This window comes from Chiloscyllium punctatum, chromosome 23 (genome assembly GCF_047496795.1).
Source record: "Chiloscyllium punctatum isolate Juve2018m chromosome 23, sChiPun1.3, whole genome shotgun sequence".
NCBI classification, from domain to species: Eukaryota; Metazoa; Chordata; class Chondrichthyes; order Orectolobiformes; family Hemiscylliidae; genus Chiloscyllium; species Chiloscyllium punctatum.
The window spans coordinates 78653236-78675803 of record NC_092761.1 but is presented as its reverse complement, the minus strand read 5'-3'; positions in this window follow the sequence as shown (position 1 = coordinate 78675803).

The window sequence follows — 22568 nt, the reverse complement described above, 5'->3', positions numbered from 1 at the left end:
TTTTCCCCTTATTGAAGCTGCAGCAATTTGAGCAATCTCCTCTTCCTGTTACTTGTTTATCATTATATTGAAGTGCCAGTATTAGACTGGGGTGGATGAGGTCAGAAGTCACATGACATCAGGTTATCATCCAAAGAATTTATTTGAAATCACAAGCTTTTGGAACATTCCTCTTTCATCAGGTGACCTGACAAAGGGGCAGCATTCCGAAAGCTTGTGATTTCAATAACCTGTTGTACTATAACCTGGCATTGTGTGACTTCTGACCTTGTTTATCATTCATCAGTATTCATGATGAGATGTGACAGAATTGCAGAGTTGAGATGTGATTCATTGAGTGAGGAATCATTTGACTGTTGATCTCATTCAGCTTCTGCTCTTTGATTTGCAAGCAGTCCTGTGTTGTAGACTCTCCAGGTTGACACATCATCTTCAGTGACGTGCTGTGCTGCTCCTGATGTATCCCCTGGCCTCTTCATTGAACCAGTTTGAACGTAATGGTAGAATAGATATGCTGAACAAGGAGTTTGCGGATTGTAGTTGGCTACAACTTTGCTACTTGCTTAACTAGTCTGTGGGACAGATCTCTTAATTTTGGCAGAAACTCCAAGACGTGAGGACTTTGAAGAGATGACAGGGCTGCAGTTATTGACACTGGTCCCTAGGCCAATGTTAGATGGTCTGTAAGCTTCATTCCTTATTAACTTCTCGATAGCAGTTTGATACAACTGCATAGCTTGCGTGACCATGTCAGAGGGCAATGACACTGTCAGTCTAGGTCATATACAGGTCAGACCAGGAAACTAAACAACTGATTTCCTTCTTTAAAGGACATCAGTTCACCATATAGATTTTATAATAATCCACAGTTTCTTGATTGCCAGTTGATTTGCTTTACATTTCAATGTATTCATTGAAATCAAATCTTAGTGGTGCCATGGTAGGATTTAAATCCATGGTCCCTTAAGGAATAGTTGTGGCCAGTATATCACCACAGAACTGCCTCCCTAACAATTTGTCAAGCTAACAATGATGAATGTGTTTCAATAAATTTAATTGATGGTAAAGCATTTTAAGACATCCTGATCTGGGTCAAGGACAATGTAGACTAAGGAGCTGACAGTATTTCAGATATTTACCTTGCCTTATTTCAAGCTATCGGAGTCTATTATCAAGCATGGTTGAATTTTTAATTGCTACTATTGGATTTGACCAAATTGCTCTTTCCTGTAGTCTTTTTGACGTAACAAATACACATTAGACAGATGATATATCATGTCAATAAAAAAACGTAATAACTTTGAAGAAGTTGGATGTTTCATGATAAGTGGTAAGCAATAAAGACAAGCTGAAATAAGTTTTAGATTTGTGAAAAAAACATGAAGAAGCTATACTGGATCAGTTTCAGCGAAGCATACGTCATTGGGCATTAAAGTGTTTTCCAAGGGCAATGGACATTTATGATCTATTCACTTGTAAGTGCATGAAAGATGCTGGACAATCTTGAAAAACCTTTTGGGTTGTGAAGGTCACAGGAAATTTCAACAGATGGCTGCACCATTGTTGGTTTAGTGAAGTCCTGATGTTCCAGTAGGTAATTATATGCATGGCATTGAATCATTCAGTTTGCAATAATTGCAGCTTTGATGCCAAGTCAGCTAATTATCAAACTTCAACCACCACAGCCTTTAGACAGCAGCAATTGACTTCAGGGCACTGAACTAGGAATGGAGAAAAAAAAAGCGAGTGGGCACAAGCGCGTACATCAGTAAAAGCAGAAATGAACTTGGCTCCTTTGATGAGTCACATAAAAAAGATATTAAGAGTAGAGAGTAAACCAATTTGATCTAAGCAGAGTGGTTTTGTGGAGAATGAACAATGGAGAGTGAGGTGAAGAGGGTTAGGGAGGCAATTTCAGAGTTTATTTTTGAGACAACTGAAGAAGCAGCGACAACAATGGATTCTCCAGGGGCTAGAATTGGAGGAGACTTAACATGAAACTTTATTTGATTTCAAAAAGAACTGGATAGGTTCCTGGTAACAAATGGGATTCAAGGTAATTAGAAACATCATTGAAAAGTTCTATTTTGATCAGTGAGATGGACCAATGATCTTCTGTTAACACTGTTGCCATGTTATTTTGTATCAAAGAACTACAACTCTGCAATGTAGCAGAGTAGGAGAGCATTAAGCTAAAGTTGCATTATGTTCTAATTTGGTTGACCAATGCTTTTATAAATGCCAACTGTAACATTGAAGAGATTTTAACTCTTAAAATATGTCACTTACAATTGTCAGTGAAAGCTTATGTTTACTTTGGCTGGGTATTTGTGCCACCTATGGCTCAATACACATTATTGAAAAGAACTTGAGCAATTAGGTAAACCTATCTGTATTCAACTTCTATAACCTCCTAGTCAATGTTAACTATCATTATTAACCTATTTAATCATGTTCTAAATTATTGTTATCACAACTGATCAAATTACCCGTTCTTAATTCCAATCAATGCTAATTTATAATGGACATAAAATTGTTCTCATTTTATGGGAAGAAGAAAATAAATGAAAATTTTAAAAAATCTTTAATTACATCTACACTGGAAGACTTTGTTATTTGTAAGAGATAAAATCAGAAAGTTATTGGAGCAAAAAATGACTTGTTTACAATTTAACATTAGTGCCACAGACATTAAAAATAAAGTTCATTAGAAAGTGCAGCAATTTCTGCTTCCAATTGTGCATTTAATCTTGAGTTCATTTAGAGAAAGTTTAATTAGAATGTGCTGTTAAACTCTCATCTTTTATGTGACCTCAAGGGAGATGATTTGGAACTACATAACTAATAGGCACTCCATCTTCATTCTTCTGCACTGATTGCAACAGGGAAGCTTCAGATTGACTCATTTAAATGTAAAAATTCTAAACTTTGTATGTAACTTCTATCCTTTTGTAAAATGATGAAGGTAACTTGTTCCTCTTCAGTGAAAGAGCTATCTGCAATTTTGTGTCAAATAAATTGGTACACTGTTATCATCTGATGTGTGTAGCAGCAGTATGTTGGCGCATATAGAGACACACCAGCTAAGAACTGAAGCAAGGCAATGAATTTTCCACATGAAAACTTTCATGTTTGAGATGTTTCAAAATAAATACAATGCTCCACTTAGTCAAATATTAAGCCATGAAAGTGAAAACAAGTAAGGTGTATTTCCTTTAAATACTATTTGCATTGTATAAAAATGGAGATTAATAATGGTCTCTGAGAGTGTTAGTGATGCTAATAATCATCAGATATCCACTTTGCAGAAGGTCATAACAGTAATCTTGAGAGTCAGGAGAGGAAAGTGAATATTAATAACTATTGAATTAATCTTACTTCACGAAAAACAAAAGTATCAGTTTTATTGAGTTTCATAGAGGGTGTCCTGCATTGATGTCTAGCAAGGTTTCTCACCTCATCGTAACAAATGTGCCTTAATAACTATCAACCCCTCCCCACTTGCTTTCTTCACACTTGATTCTAGCCCCATTGTAACACTTGCTATACCCAGAATAACTTGCTACTGCTGGGATATCACAGAAGGGACTGGCATGCTTGGCACTGACTTTGAATAGCTGTTGTTTACAGTCAAATACTGACAGTCTGCAGGCTGCCCTGCATAATTCTTGACATTCGCCCTGGACATAAAAGAGAATGGAAAATTGGAGCTCCACGTTGCAGGTAGGGAGCTAGAGGTCTTGGTGGACAAAGTGGTGCACAAGCAAGTTGCCTCAAAAGGAGGAGGTCATGACACCAGACCATGCCAGCCTAGTTTCCACCCAGCTCCCTCTACCCCTCCAGGTGTGTGCAGTCTCATCTGTCTGGAGGGACAATGACCATCATTGTCTCTCTGCTACCTCACACCAACTCTAACTCTATTGAATTTACCTCCCACCAAGGCTCGCGCTCCACCACTCACCATCACCTGCAATATCATCCCTCACTTGCTACTGTCACCCCCCACAATCTGAGACATCACTCATTCATTTAGATCACCTCCTTTAGTCCTTGAGAACCGAGTACATGGAAGATGCCAATGTTCATGGACTTGGCATGCATATGACCGGTGCCCATAGACCATGCCCTGAAATGTCACTGCCCAGGGTGTAACATGGAGGCCCGTTGAAACAAATAGTAAGCTGAAGTTGCCAGGCACCTATTCTTTTTTTCCATATCTAGTATCAAGATTGTTTGCAGTTGTTGATTTAATCAGAAGCTGCATATTAATGAGATGAGATGTGCAATTAATAAAAGCAGAAACAGTTGGAGAAACTCTGTGGAGAGAAAACAGAGTTAAAGTTCTGAGTCCAGTGACCTTTCTTCAGAAAAGTAACAAAGTTGTTAAAAAGCAACAATCTGCCTTCATTGGCAACTCACCACTGTCTAACAAGAATGTCACCTCAATACCTGAAACTTAGTTAAAAGATGCAGCAAGTTGTTACAGACATTAACATCGGCCTCACTGGATTCCTTGCATGATTCTGCCACATTTTTTTGCCATACCCATGTGATTCAGACCCCTCTAAGATTCCACCAATAGTTTCAAGACTTCATTTATTATACTGACTAAGACAAGAAATACTAATGATTGAAAATAGAAGGTTTACTGTCATGATGAAAAGAGAGCACCTTGAAATCTCTTCAGTAAATTTCCCATCCATAATTATCACAGATATATTTTGGAAAAGGGAACTATACAGTTGATGTGCAATTTATTTTTGTCTGAATGAGAATGATGATGTAAAATTGGTTCCACTCTTGTCTCATTATCACTTGAGAAAATGTCTAGTTATCCAAAATATCTTTTTTTTTCCTGCTCTTGGCAGCTCAGTGAAAAAAAAAAATCGCTTAGCAAAAATAATCTAAAAATTCTACAGGAGATGTATCATCAACATCTAGGAGTAATAAAAGCAGACAGATTGAAAAAGTTTACTTTTTGACTGTTGTGATTTTCAAGGGCAAAATGAAAACACTATTAAAAGTCACCTTGGGATACTGGCAGAGAATGATACACAATACTTTGTTTTTTTTGCCAATCCAATGTAAAGAAAAAGCAACTTAGACATTCAATAGGATTTCACAAAGTATCCTTGAAATGACTTCTCCAGAACCTTTTCCAGTGAGCTTCAATTGAAAATTAGTCATCAACTGTATAGCTTCTTTTGGCAAACTCCCTTCAAAGAGCAAATGTCACGGACTCTCAGAACTATCTGATCTCTCATCATTTTACTGACAGCAATTTTAGTTGTTGGCTGGTAATGCTTGGAGTTTAACGTTTGTATTGAGAAAAAGCATAGAATTGAAATAATTCCACAGAGGTTGGTATCCTGTCACCAAGTCACCTTTTATTTATACATGGAAAGTACTTGACACTGATCCAGCTTCCTTGGAGCCAACTTTCAGAATGAACAGAAGCCCTGACACTCTTGTTGATATCTGTCAGCCAGGGCTCCCTGTTTGGACGAGATTAACAGCCCAAATCAGGGGACTCATATTCTATGAGGTCCACCAAGCTGACCTTGTTAAAATCATGATAGAATTACAGCACAGAAACAGGTCATTTGGCCAGTCTGTATGTTCCATGTAAACCTCCTTCCCACCCTACTTCATATATCCCTAGTATTCTAGCAATGTATATCTTTCTCTCTCATGAACTAAACCTGAAATATATCAATGTTTTTGCAACTTTTCCACATGGTATCAAATTCAATATGATAGAAAAATATTAAATTAGTATATCAGAATCAAACTACCAATTTTAAATTGAAAAGTGGAGGTCCACTGGCAATTTATTATTTATTTGATCAACCTCCTGAAGTTGTTGACAGCTCAAAAGGCTGTGAAGTGCAAAAATCAACTACAGTTAGATTGACCAATGCATTTTTGTCCAAGAAGATAGTTTACCAAAATACAGCGAAAAATTTTTGCAGTGAAGCATGTACAGGAAAATCACAAGGTGTTTGCAATCTAAACTTACTATAAAGTGTCTCCAGGTCAGGGACACTATCTCTGGTGCTACTGTAAATAGATTTTTCTTAGATTTTGTTACATTTTTATGCTAACAGAGTACATTCTCCTCTGGCTTCTAAGCAACGCTATGATGGTTCTATTAGTTTTAGATTAGATTAGATTCCCTACAGTGTGGAAACAGGCCTTTCAGCCCATTAAGTCCATACTGACCCTCTGAAGAGTAACCCACCCAAACCCATTTTCCGCTGACTAATGGGCCTAACACGATGGACAATTTAACATGGCCAATTCACCTGACCTGCACATCTTTGGACTGTGGGAGGAAACCGGAGCACCCGGAGGAAACTCACGCAGACACAGGGAGAATGTGCAAACTCCACACAGACAGTTGGCCAAGGCTGGAATCGAACCCGGGTCCCTGGCACTGTGAGGCAGCAGTGCTAAACATTGAGCCATCGTGCCGCCTGTTTTGTTAAATTTTCACTTCTTTCTTCCATTAAAAAGAGTGGTGAAATTGGGAAACTCACCAGCACAAGAAAAGTTGAAGCAAATGGCAACGATGTATTTAAGGGAAAACGAGATAGTCACAGAGTCATAGAGATGTACAGCATGGAAACAGACCCTTCGGTCCCAACCTGTCCACGCCAACCAAATATCCCAACCCAATCTAGTCCCACCTGCCAGCACCCTTCAATTTTGGTGTCATCTAACCGCTTATGCTCGCATCCAAATCATTTGTGTAAATGACAAAAAGTAGAGGACCCAGCACTGATCCTTGTGGCACTCCACTGGTCACAGGCCTCCAGTCTGAAAAACAACCCTCTACCACCACCCTCTGTCTTCTACCTTTGAGCCAGTTCTGTATCCAAATGGCAAGTTCTCCCTGTATTCCATGTGATCTAACCTTGCTAATCATTCTCCCATGGGGAACCTTGTCGAATGCCTTACTGAAGTCCACATAGATCACATCTACTGCTCTGTCAATCTTCTTCGTTACTTTTTCAAAAAAACTCAATCAAGTTTGTGAGACAGGCTTTCCCATGCACAAAGCCATGTTGACTATCCCAAATCAGTCCTTGCCTTTCCAAATACATGTACATCCTGTCCCTCAGGATTCTTTCCAACAACTTGCCCACCACTGAGGTCAGGCTCACCAGTCTATAGTTCCCTGGCTTGTCTTTACTGCCCTTCTTAAACAGTGGCACCATGTTTGCCAACCTCCAGTCTTCCGGCACTTCACCTGTGACTATCGATGATACAAATATCTCCGCAAGAGGCCCAGCAATCACTTCTCTAACTTCCCACAGAGTTCTAGGGTACACGTGATCAGGTCCTGGGGATTTATCCACCTTTAACAGTTTAAAGACATCCAGCATTTCCTCCTCTGTAATCTGGACATTTTGCAAGATGTCGCCATCTATTTCCCTACAGTCTGTATCTTCCATATCCTTTTCCACAGTAAATACTGATGCAAAATATTCATTGAGTATCTCCCCCATTTTCTGTGGCTCCACACAAAGGCCGCCTTGCTGATCTTTGAGGGGCCCTATTCTCTCCCTAGTTACCCTTTTGTCCTTAATATATTTGTAAAACCCTTTGGATTCTCCTTAATTCTATTTGCCAAACTTATCTCATGTCCCTGTTTTGCCCTCCTGATTTCCCTCTTAAGTATATTCCTACTGCCTTTATACTCTAAGGATTCACTTGATCTATCCTGTCTATACTTGACATATGCTTCCTTCTTTTTCTTAACCATACCCTCAATTTCTTCAGTCATTCATCATTCCCTATACCTACCAGCCTTCCCTTTCACCCTGACAGGAATGTACTTTCTCTGGATTCTTGTTACCTCATTTCTGAAGGCTTCCCATTTTCCAGCTGTCCCTTTACCTGCGAACATCTGCCTCCAATCAGCTTTTGAAAGTTCTTGCCTAATACCGTCAAAATTGTCCTTTCTCCAATTTAGAACTTCAACTTTTAGATCTGGTCTACCCTTTTCCATCACAATTTAAAAACATGTAGAATTATGGTCACTGGCCCCAAAGTGCCCCTGTTAGGCCCCTTGCATTGAAAGAAATGCAGTGTAATTTATTAGTCCTACCTTGTCCCTGCCTGCCCTGACTGTTTGACTCACTTCTGTTCTCAACTGTACCAGTCTCAGATTGATCTCTTTCCTCACCATCTTCTCCCCCACCCCCCTCCCCACCTTACTAGTTTAAATCCTCCCAAGCAGTACTCGCAAATTTCCCTGCCAGGATATTAGTCCCCTTCCAATTTAGGTGCAATCCGTCCTTCTTGTACAGGTCACTTCTACCCCAAAAGAGATTCCAATGATCCAAAAATGTGAATCCTTCTCCCATACACCAGCTCCTCAGCCATGTATTCATCTGCTCTATCCTCCTATTCCTGCCCTCACTAGCTCTTGGCACTGGGAGTAATCCAGATATTACTACCCTTGAGGACCTCCTTTTTAAATTTCTGCCTAACTCTCTGTAATCTCCCTTCAGAATCTCAACCTTTTCCCTTCCTATATCATTGGTTCCAATGTGGACAATGACCTCTTGCTGGCCCCTCTCCCCCGTGAGAACATTGTGCACCTTTCTGAGACATCCTTGATCCTGGCACCAGGGAAACAACACACCATTCTGCTTTTTCTCTGCTGGCCACAGAAATGTCTGTCTGTACCTCTGACTACAAAATCCCCAAACATAATTGATCTCTTGGAAGCCGATGTACCCCTCGTTGTATTAGAGCCGTCTCAATACCAGAAACTTGGCTGTTCGTGCTACGTTCCCCTGAGAATCCATCACCCCCTACATTTTCCAAAGCAGAATACCTGTTTGAAATGGGTATATCCACAAAAGACTCCTACACTAGGTGCCGACCTCTTTTACCCTTCCTGGAGTTAACCCAACTATGTGACTGTATCTGAGACTTTCCCCCTTCCTATAACTGCCATCCATCACACACTGTTGCTGTTGCAAATTCCTCATCATGTCTATCTGTCTCTCCAACTAATCTACTCGATCTGATAAGATTCACATCCAACAGCATTTATGACAGATATAATCTGCCGTAACCCTTAAACTCTCTAAACTGCCACATCTGTCAAGAAGTACATATCACTGCAAAGGCCATTTTTGCTCCTTTACAATCTACAGACCCAGAAAATAACACCGTCTTATTCCTCTACAAAACACTGCACCAGGTTAAATTAAGAGATATATGGCTTCTATTTTAAGTTTAATCAAGAGACTTATCTCCAAAAACATATAATCAAGAGAGAACCCACTGTACTCACTAATACAGCCCTTCTCTTGGACAGACTTAAAACAACAATTAACTTATCTGATTCTATGAGATTCGCATATGAGAGAGAAAAAAATGGAAATTGATATTGATGGATCAGATAAAGAAGGGTGAGTGGAGCTTGGACTCTGGCATATCACAAATGTTTTCTTTTCTGAGGTGATTACTTCTGCATTAAATATACACATGCTCAGTATAATGTAATAACAAGAAGAAGAATGCTGGTGGCAATGACAATGACAATATAATCACTGGAATGTTAATCCAGGTCAAGGTTAGTGCTGTAGGACATGAATTCAAAGCCCATGCACTGCAGGTATTTAAACTAACTGTCTAAACCTGGGCATAAAGCTCAGCTCAGTGTCATTGACATCATTGAATGTTGTAAAAACCTTGTTAGTTCATTAACATCCCAGAAGGAAATCTGCCTTATTGTGTCAGTTTGGCCTACATATCACTCCAGATCCACAGCAGTGCGGTTGACTCTTCTGTCCTCTGGAATAGCTATTCGGTTGAAGGGGAATTAGGGATGTACAAGAAAAGCTAGCATCCCATCACAGTTTAAACAGTTGTGGGCAGCATGGTGGCTCAGCGGTCAGCACTGCAGCCTCACAGCACCAGGTTTGATTCCAGCCTTGGGTGACTGTCTGTGTGGAGTTTGCACATCCTCCCAGTGTCTGCATGGGTTTCCTCCCACAATCCAAAGATGTGCTGGTTAGGTGAATTGGCCATGATAAATTGCCCATATAGTGTTAGGTGCATTAGTCAGGGGGAAATGGGACTAGGTGAGTTACTCTTCGGAGGGTTGGTGTGGACTTGTTGGGCTGAAGGGCCTGTTTCCACACTGGAGGGAATCTAATCTAATCTAATACCATCTTATGTTTATTACAGGGTCTCTCAACTGGACACTCACAGAAAGAGTAATTGGAGGCTGGAAAATTGAAGTGCATTTCCCCGTTTTTTGCATCCATACAAACACACTGAAAAAAATAAACAGCTGACTGCACATGTTTGCTATTTACAAGCAGATTTGTCTGGACAAAGTGTTCAAGTATCTTGGCCTCCAGAACTTGAAATCATTGGAGAAAAGTCCGTTAATGAATATACCAAAAGAAAGTGACCTAAATATATGAGGTTACAAATACTGTTGAAAGGGCAGCTAACGGGCCAGATTCAATTCGAAATAAATTGTATTTCTAGCAGTTTTGAGAAAGACAGCATTCCCAATATTTGTTTCAGATTTCCAGCATCTGCAGTGTTTTGCCTTAACTAGGTCTGTTGGGTTTGAGTCCTAAAAGAAAATAAAAATATCTTTTTCTTCTGCCCAAGTAACGAACCTATCCCAGCAAGCATATTTTCCCGTCAACAAGAATAAAAAAAGGATCTGTCTACCAAGTTTTTGACAGACAAATGACAAGCAAGGATGTAGAAGCTGCAAAGCAAATTTTATAAGATGAGATTCAGGCTTTGCAGAATTGTATGGAGACAATTCTACTGCTGTTATCTAATGTTAAAGTCCAGCTCTATTCAAAAGTTCAGTAATGTCACCAGCCTTGAAACCACTGATAACTGGCAAGTTTTATATTTAGAACTAGAAAAGGGAAATCCAGGGTTCTGTTATTCTAAACCTTTGTGGCTGATCTCAGCTCTGAAAGCATTCATTATGAAATGGTGAGGCTCAGAGCAAGAGCTGTTTGAAACAAAAAAAAATCTGTGTTGTGGCCAAACACATCAGAAACAATGTAAAAAGCTGTAATATAGATTTTACAGCACAGGTGCAAGCACAATTTTTCTATGCTAGGATTTGAGAGATATGGAGAAGTAAATCTTACCTGCTATAACTAAGGAAATGGATGTAGAAAGATATATGGAACTCCAGCTAGAAAGAACTGCAGAAGTGATTCTGTATCTCAAAGCAACATGACGAAAAATACCGGAACAAGCCCAGGGAGCAGAAATCAGAGTAAAATTAAAGTGAGCGTAAAAGCAGATCTGTACACAAGTACTAAATGTTTCAGAGTTTCATAAGAAATTAACTAGATTGTGGTGGGGTCAATTGAAATATTCGAACAGAGATACTTAAGTTTTGTAAGATAAGATTAAAGAATTTGGAGCAAACGTAGGTACATGGAGTTGAGGTACAGGTCAGACATGATCTATCTAAATAGTGGAGTGACTCAAGGGGATAGACGTCTGCTCATATGTTCTTAATCAAAGCTAAAAGCTGAGGGGAATAAAAACAAAATCGGATAGATGGCCAGTGGAAAGGAGCAGAGGATTACGCCAAAGGAAACAAAACACAGAAGCTCCATTGAAGATAAGAGATTGAAGTGGATCTCATAAATTTGAAATTGCAACAATTAAGGACTGAGTAAAATAATTGAGGAGCAACAAGCCAAGGAGCAAGTAAAGGCAAGAATAATTTAAAGGTTAATTCAACATATGAAACATTGTGGGTGAATCCAATGAAAACAGAAGAGTTGTTGCTGGATTTCTTGGAAGATAAAGTAAATATCTTGATCAATAGTTTGAAAAATAGCAAGCTATGTGGATTAATAATTTGATTTTATTGTATTTGCATTTTATTGTAGGCAAGTGAGGAACATATTGTGAATGTAAAGGCCATGAACAAAATTTGTGACAAAGTACAAGAAGGTTGGGAAAGGTGATAGTAAAGCCAATTTTCAAACAATAAAAAGACAGAAATCAGAATTTATGAAGTGATGGTTATCTCCACATATCTGAGTGCTCTCTGTTATCATATTCTAGCTGAAGTATTCAAAGATTTTTTTCCTGGCACGCTGTCTCAGTAGTTAGCACTGTTGCTTCACAGCACCAGGGATCCAGGTGTGATTCCACCCTCAAGCAACTGTTTGTGTGAAGTTTGCACATTCTCTCCACGTCAAAGTTGGGTCCCTCCGGGTGCTCTGCTTTACTCCCTCAATCCAAAGATGGCTTTCTAAATTTCCTGTAGTGACCAAGGATATGCAAGCTAGGTGGATTGGTTATGGGAAATGCAGGGTTACAGGGATTGGGTAGGGTGGGATGCTCATTGGTGAGTCCATGTGGACGTGATGGGTCAAATGGCCTGATTCCACACTGTAGGGATAAGCACACCTCAGTGCACATACACATTTGATGTTAACTTTACCTTGTTAACTACTCCGTTGAAACATTGGTCTATCCATTTTGCCTCTTATTCTAATTAGGGCCTGTCTTGACCCTGGATCAGAACATACAAATTTCTTGTGATGGCCATTCACATGGGCATGCTTCAATTGCACTCTCATGCTTTGTTTGGCTAGGAAATCCAAGGTGATTTGAACAGGTCATCACAAAGTGCTAAGTGGAATGCACTGACATTGACTCCTTTTCACATATAGCCCCACAACCTCTCTACTGTCCACATTTATCTTCTGTGCATGTCTTTTACATTTGTTCGCTCTAAGAAGACGTAGTTTTCCCTGATGCAGTACGTCCCTTCAAGATAGCATGAAAGTTAAAATGTAGTGGATTCAGCCAAAATAAAATGTCTGGATAATAAAAATCCTTGAAAAGTTTATTCACAATGTCCGAATTGTTGGTTTAGCAACAGCAGTGAAAACAAAATCACAAGGTTGACTGTATGTAATGGAAGGGTACAGTTCAGACAGCTACAAAGGGAGAAAAGAATAGTGAAAGTGATGGATTATGATTCATGCTAGTCACCTTTGGAAAAGGGACAGGGCGAATTTGGAACCTTTCTTGATGTCATGCTTTACATTGCACTTAGAGCAGTAATTATTGCATCAGCTTCCCTGCTCGCGACACTGTTTGCTGATGAAGGAGGACGTTGCCATCATCTTCTTTCAGTGTGGAAAATTACAGGGTCTGTTTTATCCTGTGTGGTGGAGGAAACCCACTTGCTGGTCTAACTAGAAGAATGTCTCAAATTTAACAGGGCATAATTTATTGCAGGTTAATAACGAGTTGCAGGGTACATTGACATATTAACCATGATTACAGAGACATTCAACAGTACTGGATGTTTGGTCTCACTTCTCAATCCTGTGCCATTCAGCTCCCAAGTCCATATGACATAATCAAAATGATTGGCATTTATGGTAAATCTCAAACATTAACCCATTCAGCCTCATATACAACAAGATTCAAAGACAATGCCTTCTGACTCAGAGGAGAAGATGTTTTTAAGCCTTAAATCAATGATATCATTCCCATCTTTAGCCAGAGGCCTTGCATTCAAGCCCCAATCCACCATTTTTCTGTCTCATCAATGAACAAAATAAAATTGGAACTAGTTTGATAAACTCTACGAAACATTCTGAAATAATTTCTGTGTCCACATTCCTCCAATATTCTCTTCTAAATAGAGAACGGTCTGCCAATATGTCCCAGGGTAAAATGCATTTGTATTACCTTCAGCCCAGACCACAGTAAGACTGTAAAACCATCTCTTGTGATACAGTTAGAAGTGATCTAAGCAAGTTATTCTTCTGTCAACCTCTCACTATTCAAATGCCAACCTGAAACCAGAAATGGAGCATCCAAATGCCAGTGCAACACAACCTCACATGACATTTGCTACAGTGAACTCTTGATCCATTTTCAGGTGCCACCTGTATGTATTAGACCTTTGTACATGCTAATTGAATGCTGCATTTCACACCAACTTGACTGAGAGAGATTTTTTAACATAAATAAGCACAAAGGCACAACTGAAAAAGAAGGAAAACACAAATGCGGAAAGTGCAGAAAAATATCTTCAAGTTAAAGAATATTTTACATGATTTTTATAAAAAAAATGTCATTTAACAAAATTCAAAAGGAGAAAATTTAATTAAATCACAGAATATTTTTTCAAGATTCTTTGACAATCAATCATTTTGATTGGTTGATTAAACAGAATTGCCCAGAAATAAAACACTGAAAGAAGATTTGCATTTATATAGCACTTTTCGTGATCACGAGATGTCTCCATAAACCAATTAAGTACTTCTAAATTGTGGCCATTGCTATACTGTAAGAGATAACGCAGCCATTCTTTGAGCAGTAAACTCCTGCAATGTTTAATGCGCTAATGAACTCAAAAATGTGATTTTGTGTTGTTGATTGAAGGAGGAATATTGGTGAGGGCACAGTGGATAGCTCCATTGCTCTTCTTCAAAACAGTACACAGAGTCTTTCATTCCTTTAGGAAAGGAAATTTGCCATTCTTATACAGTCTGGCCTACATAGGAGTCCTGACCCAAAGCAATATGGTTTGACTCAACTTTCCTCAGAAATAATAGAGCAAGTCTCTTGGTCCAAAGGCCAATAAGAACGGGCAACAAATATTGCAAATATTAAAGCAAGGTCCAGTCTATAATCTATATCAGAATTTTTAAACATTTGGCCCAAGCTGGAAGATGGGACCTTGATTTGACATTTCATCTCAAAAGACAGCATCTTCAGTGGCACTTCCCACCACAATATAGCACAGGATTGTCCGACTTGATTTTTGTGTTTGAAGGGCCTTCAGTAAGATTGAACCCAAAGGCAAGAGTGCTAATAACTGAGCTCCGATGACATCGTGACATAATATTTTAAAAATCAATAAAAATTAAAAATTTATAAAATAATTACAAACTTTACGATTTATGATCATTTGTGTTATGTGGAATGTGACTAACATTGTGATCGGTTGGAGGCCTAAGTCTATGAAATTCAGGTGGGCTTATCCTTTCATTGTTTTGAAACATAAATGCTGCTCCCACAGCAACTCTAAGCAGACAACAGTTTGTAGTTTGCATTAGTGCACTTGTGCATGCAGTATTTCGAGCAAGCTACCATTGCCTGATTTAAGGCTGTTCTACATTGAGTTTAATCAAAGTCATGATTTTCTGAAAATAAGGAGACGTTTTTTAGGATTAACTGTAAGAAATGCCACTCGCAGAGCATGCTAGACATGCATTGGTTTGGCAACTCCTATTGTTCTGCAAATACAATGGCAATGGAAATATTGTTAAGGAATTGCATTATCAAAGGGCCAAAGAAATTTGCTGTTTGCTCCAAAGGATAATTGTAAGGGAACTGCAAGCCTGCTTATTTTATAATGAGTCTACACCAGGGAGATAGACCACTCAGACCAGCTAGTCAATGCCCAATGTTTGCCCTGTTGTAATGTCATATGTCAATGTTGCCAGCATATTGTATCCTCTAGGATATTTGAGTATACTTGTCTCCATCAATCCCTTGTGCTGACATTAGGTGAGCTGTTGATATCACATGAGGAAGGATGCCCACACAATACTTTCACCAGAAGTTAAGCTCAATCTTAATTAAACAGTAAGGTTTTATTACATGTTGCTTCATAGCAAGTTAAATTACAGCTACTATCCATGATTGGCTCTTATGATCCATCAGGCTCAACTTTGGAGCAAATTCAAATTTCTACTTTAGCTACATGCTGTCAACAGAAAGTACAATCACTGAAGTACAAACTGGAAACTGGGAGGTCTCTTTATCTCCTCCCAGGACCAGTCGGTAGTCTCCTGAGGGGTGGAGGTTACCTTGTGATGTCAGTTAACCCTTTCAAATACAAACTACCTTATACAATGTCGTCCATGTTAGTTTTCCTCCCATTTTCATTGAGTAGGCATCTCAGAATGTTCATTAATTCCTTTCCCAATTATGGCTTTAATCGAGCATTTGTTATTTGCCTCAATTACTCTTCAAAAGAATCATCCTCGTTTTCCAAGGGTTGCTCATCATTGCGTGGTATCATCCAAAGTTCAGTTGGTAGTACACATGCCAGGATACCACTCTGGGACAAGCTGAGGTGGTACACCAAGAAGCACAGCAGCCAATTTCTGGGGTTGAACCCATGCTGGTTGTGTTACTCCACACTTCACTCTATCCATCGAGCCAACTAAGGCAACTGGCCCCAGCTTCAATTTCGACTTATGCCAAAGGGAACTCTGCCATCCTTACTTGATCAGGCTGACAGGAGACTCCAGACTCTCAGCCATATGGACTCTCAACTGCTCTTTGACATTTGTAAACAGCCATTTTGTTAACTATGGCCCTTATAAAAGGAAATCTGCCAATCTTACCAATATGTTCTGTCCAGTATGTGACTCCAGATCCGCAACAATGTGGTCGATTCTTAACTGGCCTCTGAAATTACTCAAAGCCATTCAGCTCAGGGGTAACTATGGGTAGGCAACAAACACTGGCTTTGCAAGCAATACCTACATTGCTCAAAACAATAATAAAAACATTATGAAAGTTGAAAAACTTTAAAGCATACTTTATGAAATCTTGTAGCAATTACGTTCAGAAGGTTATTCATACAAAAACAGCTGCTCAATATATAGATTTAATTATCTAATAGGCATTCATCGGAGGAATTTGCAATCGACATGCAATTGGGAAGAAAAACATAGATAAAAACGGGCCTGAAACACAAGTTGAATAAATCTAGGCAGCAGAAAAGAAAATGCACCTGCAAACATAAAGATGATGAGAGAATGTGGAACTGTGAGAAAACACATCAGTTCCGATTTATCAGACTCTGACAGACTGAAAACACTGTCAGTTGAGTGACATTCCTGTAATATTGATTTATTGCTCTTAGTGAAGGAATGGATGTCATCTTTTAAAACAGAATTGTTCTTCTTTTATCCTGCCAGTTTGAAACAAGATGACCCAAAAAAGGTCCAAGCAAAAATGAATCAAATCCAAGCCACATTGGACTTCAAGTATTCACTAATTTACATGAATTTTATATCTTCATACTTCATTTTGTCTGGGCATTAGATTAAATAGTTTACCATTTAAAATAGAAAAAAAAACTCCAGCTGCAATATTAAGAATTCAAAGCCAAGTGGTCTCAGGGGCACTTGCTTTCAATTATATGAAGTTAGGAGAGGCTACCTGAGATTCAAGAGGGAGAAGAAGTGTTTATTCCTAGTTTACAAGAAGCAGCAATTTAAGAACTGTTTTCTCACATACATAACAATTCCACTTGTACTAGAGGATCGTGTTATAACAGCTACGTTATTGTGGGAATTTATACTGTATAAATGTAGGACTGCCCAATGGGAAATTAGGACTGTTATGACTTATGGTTACATCTGTTTAGTCCAAAAAGGTAGTTATATAGAGTGGGAAATAAAAAGCATTGGATCCAACAGTTTACCTACCCCTGCAATTTGTGTAGCTGCCTGGTAAAGCAAAGCAAAAAAACTTAATTAATCCTCTCTTCAGTCTTTTAATGATGCTTCCTCTCCCCCAACACTCCATGTACCAGACTTGACTTTGTTAGCAAACTGCCCTGAATTATATTGTTCATTAATATTAATCTATTCTGCTCAAAGTTCAGATGACCAAAAGGAGAAAAACTCACAGTTCCACTTGCTTTATCCTTTTAACTTCCACTGAACTTTACACAATATAGTGATCTGTTTCTTTCAGAAGTAGTTCCAAACAGAGTATTACCAAGAGAGTGACCCAATATTTCTTTTGTTACTTATCAAATTCTAGATAATTTCAAGTTAACAAGGAATCACAATGTCAAAATGTTAGCAAAGACCTAAAAGTGCAGTGGGGAGGTAATGGCGATGTGGTATTATCTGTTGAGCCAGATAATGTGCTGGGGAGCTGTGTTCAAATCCCGTCATGGCCCATCGTGAAATTTGAATTCAGTTAAAAAAAAATCTAAAATGAAGAGTCTAATAATGGCCATGAATCCTTTGCCGATTGTAGGAAAAACACATCTCATTCACTCGTGCCCTCAGGGAAGGAAACTGCCATCCTTACCTTGTCTGGTGTACATGTGACCCCAGACCTGCAGCAGTGCGTTTGACTCTTCAAGGCCCTTTGGGCAATTAGGGATGAGCAATAAATGCTGGCCTAGTCAGCATTTCTCCTATGGAATGAATTAAAAGAATAGTCACAACATTGTTGTATCTTGATGCTCTAATGGATTGGCATTTAATTTTAAAAGAATTTCAATACCAACAATTCATTACTAATTGTTTTCACGCTGTAAACATGTTTTCTATTTCCAGCCACTTTTTCAAATAAGTGTTTAGTAGCCACAATTAAAATGATACAGTAGATGATATTCAGTGACAATAAGTTAATTTAAATGGTAAAATACCACATTATTCATTCTTGTAGGGTTGTAGGATTGGTGTCAGCTGTGTCTCAGATTTTGACATTATCACCAATGTCAAATGACCCTTAAAGTCCTGTCCAGGATGTCTTTGTGAAAATCTGGCCTGACACTGCAGGCTGAGGGAATGCTGCACTGTCACTGTCATTGTCCTTAGGGTGAGATGCTATTAGAGTCAGAGTTAAGATAGCTACAAGTTAACCCATGACCCTACTCAAAGAAGAGAAACAAAGTCTCCCAGTTTTGTGGTCAACATTAATCCAGCAACAAATAGCACTTTAAAAAAAACCAGAAAGACTATGGATGCTAGAAGTCTGAAATAAAAACAGTAAGTGTTGGCTGGAAAAAACTCAGCAAGTCTGGCAGTATCGGAGGAGGAAGTAACACTAAAACAAAGGTTAGCTAGTCACTAACAAATTGATTTCTACAATACAATAAAAAAATCCCCAACTCAAATGCACTTATTAGCTCTAAATCCTTAGATCATGAAAAGCACAGCATAAATGCCAAGCCTGTTTATTTTTGACTTGGTAGAGTTCATATCTCTACCTGTAAAGGGTAGATTGTCAATTTAAAGTTCACTTCTGTTTCATTTGATGTATGAACGTATACACAAATATATATACTCATATGATTAACTTCAGATTGGTGAACTCTTAATGCAGATTGAGACCTGTGTCCAATAGTATATGCACATGGATATTACAATTTTAAAATATTGCACTCCTCTTTTTAAAAAAAAGATGATTTATTAAGATGGCTAATAAGGGGGTCAGAAGATCTTTTATAATTCCAACCTCTTGGTGTATTCTGAATTTAATTATAATGACAGCAAGTCTCCGTCTTGAATGGAGACATCTCTGTGAAACTTTATGCTCTGTATTGTTAAAGCTTATTCCAAAACACAAATACCAGATTTTTACACTCTATGACTGTATGTTTACCATGTAACAAAGAAAAGCTATCAAGACCAATTGTTCAAAAGTGAATTGTGAAAGCCTTAATTACTGACCAACATAGAGGCAATGGGCTGAATGGCTGAATGGACCTCTTGCTGGGTCATAACTTTCCCTGGTTCTTCTAAGTGCCTGTGATATTAAACTTCAAGGTAAAATCTCTATAGTCATAGAGTCATAGAGATGTACAGCATGGAAACAGACCCTTCAGTCCAACCTGTCCATGCCGACCAGATATCCCAACGCAATCTAGTCCTACCTGCCAGCACCTGGCCCATATCCACTCAAATACTCCAAACCTGGCAACATCCTTGTAAATCTTTTCTGAACCCTTTTAAGTTTCACTGCATCTTTCCGATGGGAAAGAATTGCACGCAATATTCCAATAGTGGCCTAAATCAATGTCCTGTACAGCTGCATCATGACCTCCCAACTCCTGTACTCAATACTCTGACCAATAAAGGAAAGTATACCAAATGCCTTCTTCACTATCCTATCTACCTGCCACTCCACTTTCAAGGAGCTGTGAAACTGCACTCCAAGATCTCTTTGTTCAGCAACACTCCCTAGGACCTTACCATTAAGGTATAGAAGTCCTGCTAAGCTTTGCTTTCCTAAAATGCAGCACCTCGCATTTATCTGAACTAAACTCCATTTGCCACTTCTCAGCTCATTGTCCCATCTGGTCAAGATCCTTTTGTAATCTGAGGTAACCCTCTTCGCTGTCCACTACACCTCCAATTTTGGTGTCATCTGCAAACTTACTAACTCTACCTCTTATGCTCGCATCCAAATCATTTATGTAAATGACAAAACGTAGAGGACCCAGCACCAATCCTTGTGGCACTCCTTACTGGACCATAGGGCTGCTCTGTCGCTAGTCAGCGATGAATGATAGTGGTTGAATCAGAGGGTCACCAAAGCACAGGAGAGGAGAGAGGTTGAGAAGGACAGTCCTTCATGGTAATCTCAGTGTGGAAACTGAACCCATGCCTGTTAGTCGTCACTCTGAATTGCACTCTAATGAATCGCAGCCAAGTGAGGTAACCAACCCACTGTCACATGGGTTTTTTTGTGTATGAAACCCAGCTTCTGGAACTTTTAAATCTGCATGCTAATGGGGGTTCAGGAGCACACATCAGCATTTCAAAAATAAATCAAATCACGCTGATTACAGACAAGAAGGAAAGGGAATCGAGTGTTTACATTTATCTTGCTCTTGGTCCACAATATCTGCCCATAATAAAGTATTGAATGGGGATTGTCACTCGATGATAACTATCAGTAGGCATCCATTTTACAGGATATGCTGTGTAACCTAATTAGACTAAAGCATATATAGAGTGAAATACATATAGAGCAAAGTACCTATGTAATTAACAACCTGTAGAGTTAAGAACTTAAGGAAATACCTACACCAAATAATTAGTGAAACTACCTGCACTAGGTTAGCTCAGTGTTTGGGATGCCTGAGATTTGATGACCAAAGCAAAACTTCTTTTCCCAGCTCAAGGTAGGCACTTAAATGGGAAGATAACAAATTAAGTGTTTCAAAGATTCCCTGAAGGTTATCCTGAAGAAATGCACCATCGATGTCAATGCCCCACTCAAAAGAAACAGACATGGCAGAAGCTCTTAGATAATGGACACAATTCTTTGAGAACACCAGTCAACAAAAGGAAGCATAGAACTTGAGAAAGGAATGGCAGCACTCTTGAGATCAAGGACCCAATCCACCTCCCAGAAACAGCTGCTGTGTGTGTGGTGGGAGATCTGGCTCAAGGATCTGGCTCATCAGCCATGTGAGGACACACAAGAAGCCAAGACCTGTGGACAGTCATAATCATTAATGAATGATTACTGATGAAAAGTAGTTCGCACAATTCAGGACAAAACAGCCTAACAAAGAGGATTGATGAGGGCAGAACAGTACATGTGAAAGTGAAACGCATATGAAAGTGAACTGCCTTTGGCATTGTATAGTTTATGTCCACAGTGTTGTTAGAGAGGGAGTTCCAGGATTTGACTCTGTGTCAGTGAATGAACAATGCAGGGCCAAGTCATGATACTATGTGACCTGAAAGGGAATTTGAAGGTGCCGGAGTTCACTTGTATTTACTTTCCTTGTTTTTTAATGCAACATCTCCCATTGTATCCTTTTAGCATTTTTGCCCAGAAAGTTACTTAAAGTGGACAGATGAGAGAGCTGGATCCAGTGAAGAGGCCAGCACTATATGCCCTAAAACAAATGAGATAAAATGATTGAGAGATAAAAAGAAATAATGAAGGAGGCAGGTGAACTAGGTCAGGTGGAAAGTAAAATGAAGACAGCAAGTTTGAGTTTACATTTAGACAGAGAGAGAATATATAAATACAATTTAAAACTTGTATTTTTAAATCTCCAACAACAATTCACACTATGACTATAACTACCAGGTCTTCACTTTCAAAGCAAGTGAGGCAAATTTCCAATCATTAAAAAAAACACATCATCCAGAATGTGTTTGAACCTTTAATTACCATATTACTTTTTGTGATTGGTCTAACAAATAATTGACACAAAATTTCCAATTTCATGAAACCTAAGGTGAAATGGAAGGGCAGATGTCAATTGCACAATGCTGATGTCAAAGGGTACAAATCAGCTGTAACATTGCAAGTTACAGTTCATGGGGCATCTCTTCCCTGCCACACATGGACAATTTGGACATTAATAATTGTTCACACCTTAAGTTTAATAAATTCTGAACCTTAGTCGATGAATACAATGTAAATTCTGAATTATTCATCATTTTCATCCAGCAAGATGAGTTCAACACAAGAAACAAATCCATTAGATTGCTCATAACCAATTCATTCAACTGAATTTCAAGCTCCATTTTGGGGTTGAAGGTGTGGGGGAGCTCATGTATCCAACATGTGGTCACCCACCCCTGACCTGTCTAAAATGTTATAGATGGGAACAGGTGATCCTGGAATCACCAGCATCCTGCCCAACCTTCAGCATATTGAGCTCCTTTACTGACCATTTGAGGGCCTTATCCCAATGCTGTCATTTTATCTGCAGCAGGATTATTATTTCTAACATACACATCATGTGGGAATCTGACAGCTTTTGCTGTGTGCGCTGCTGT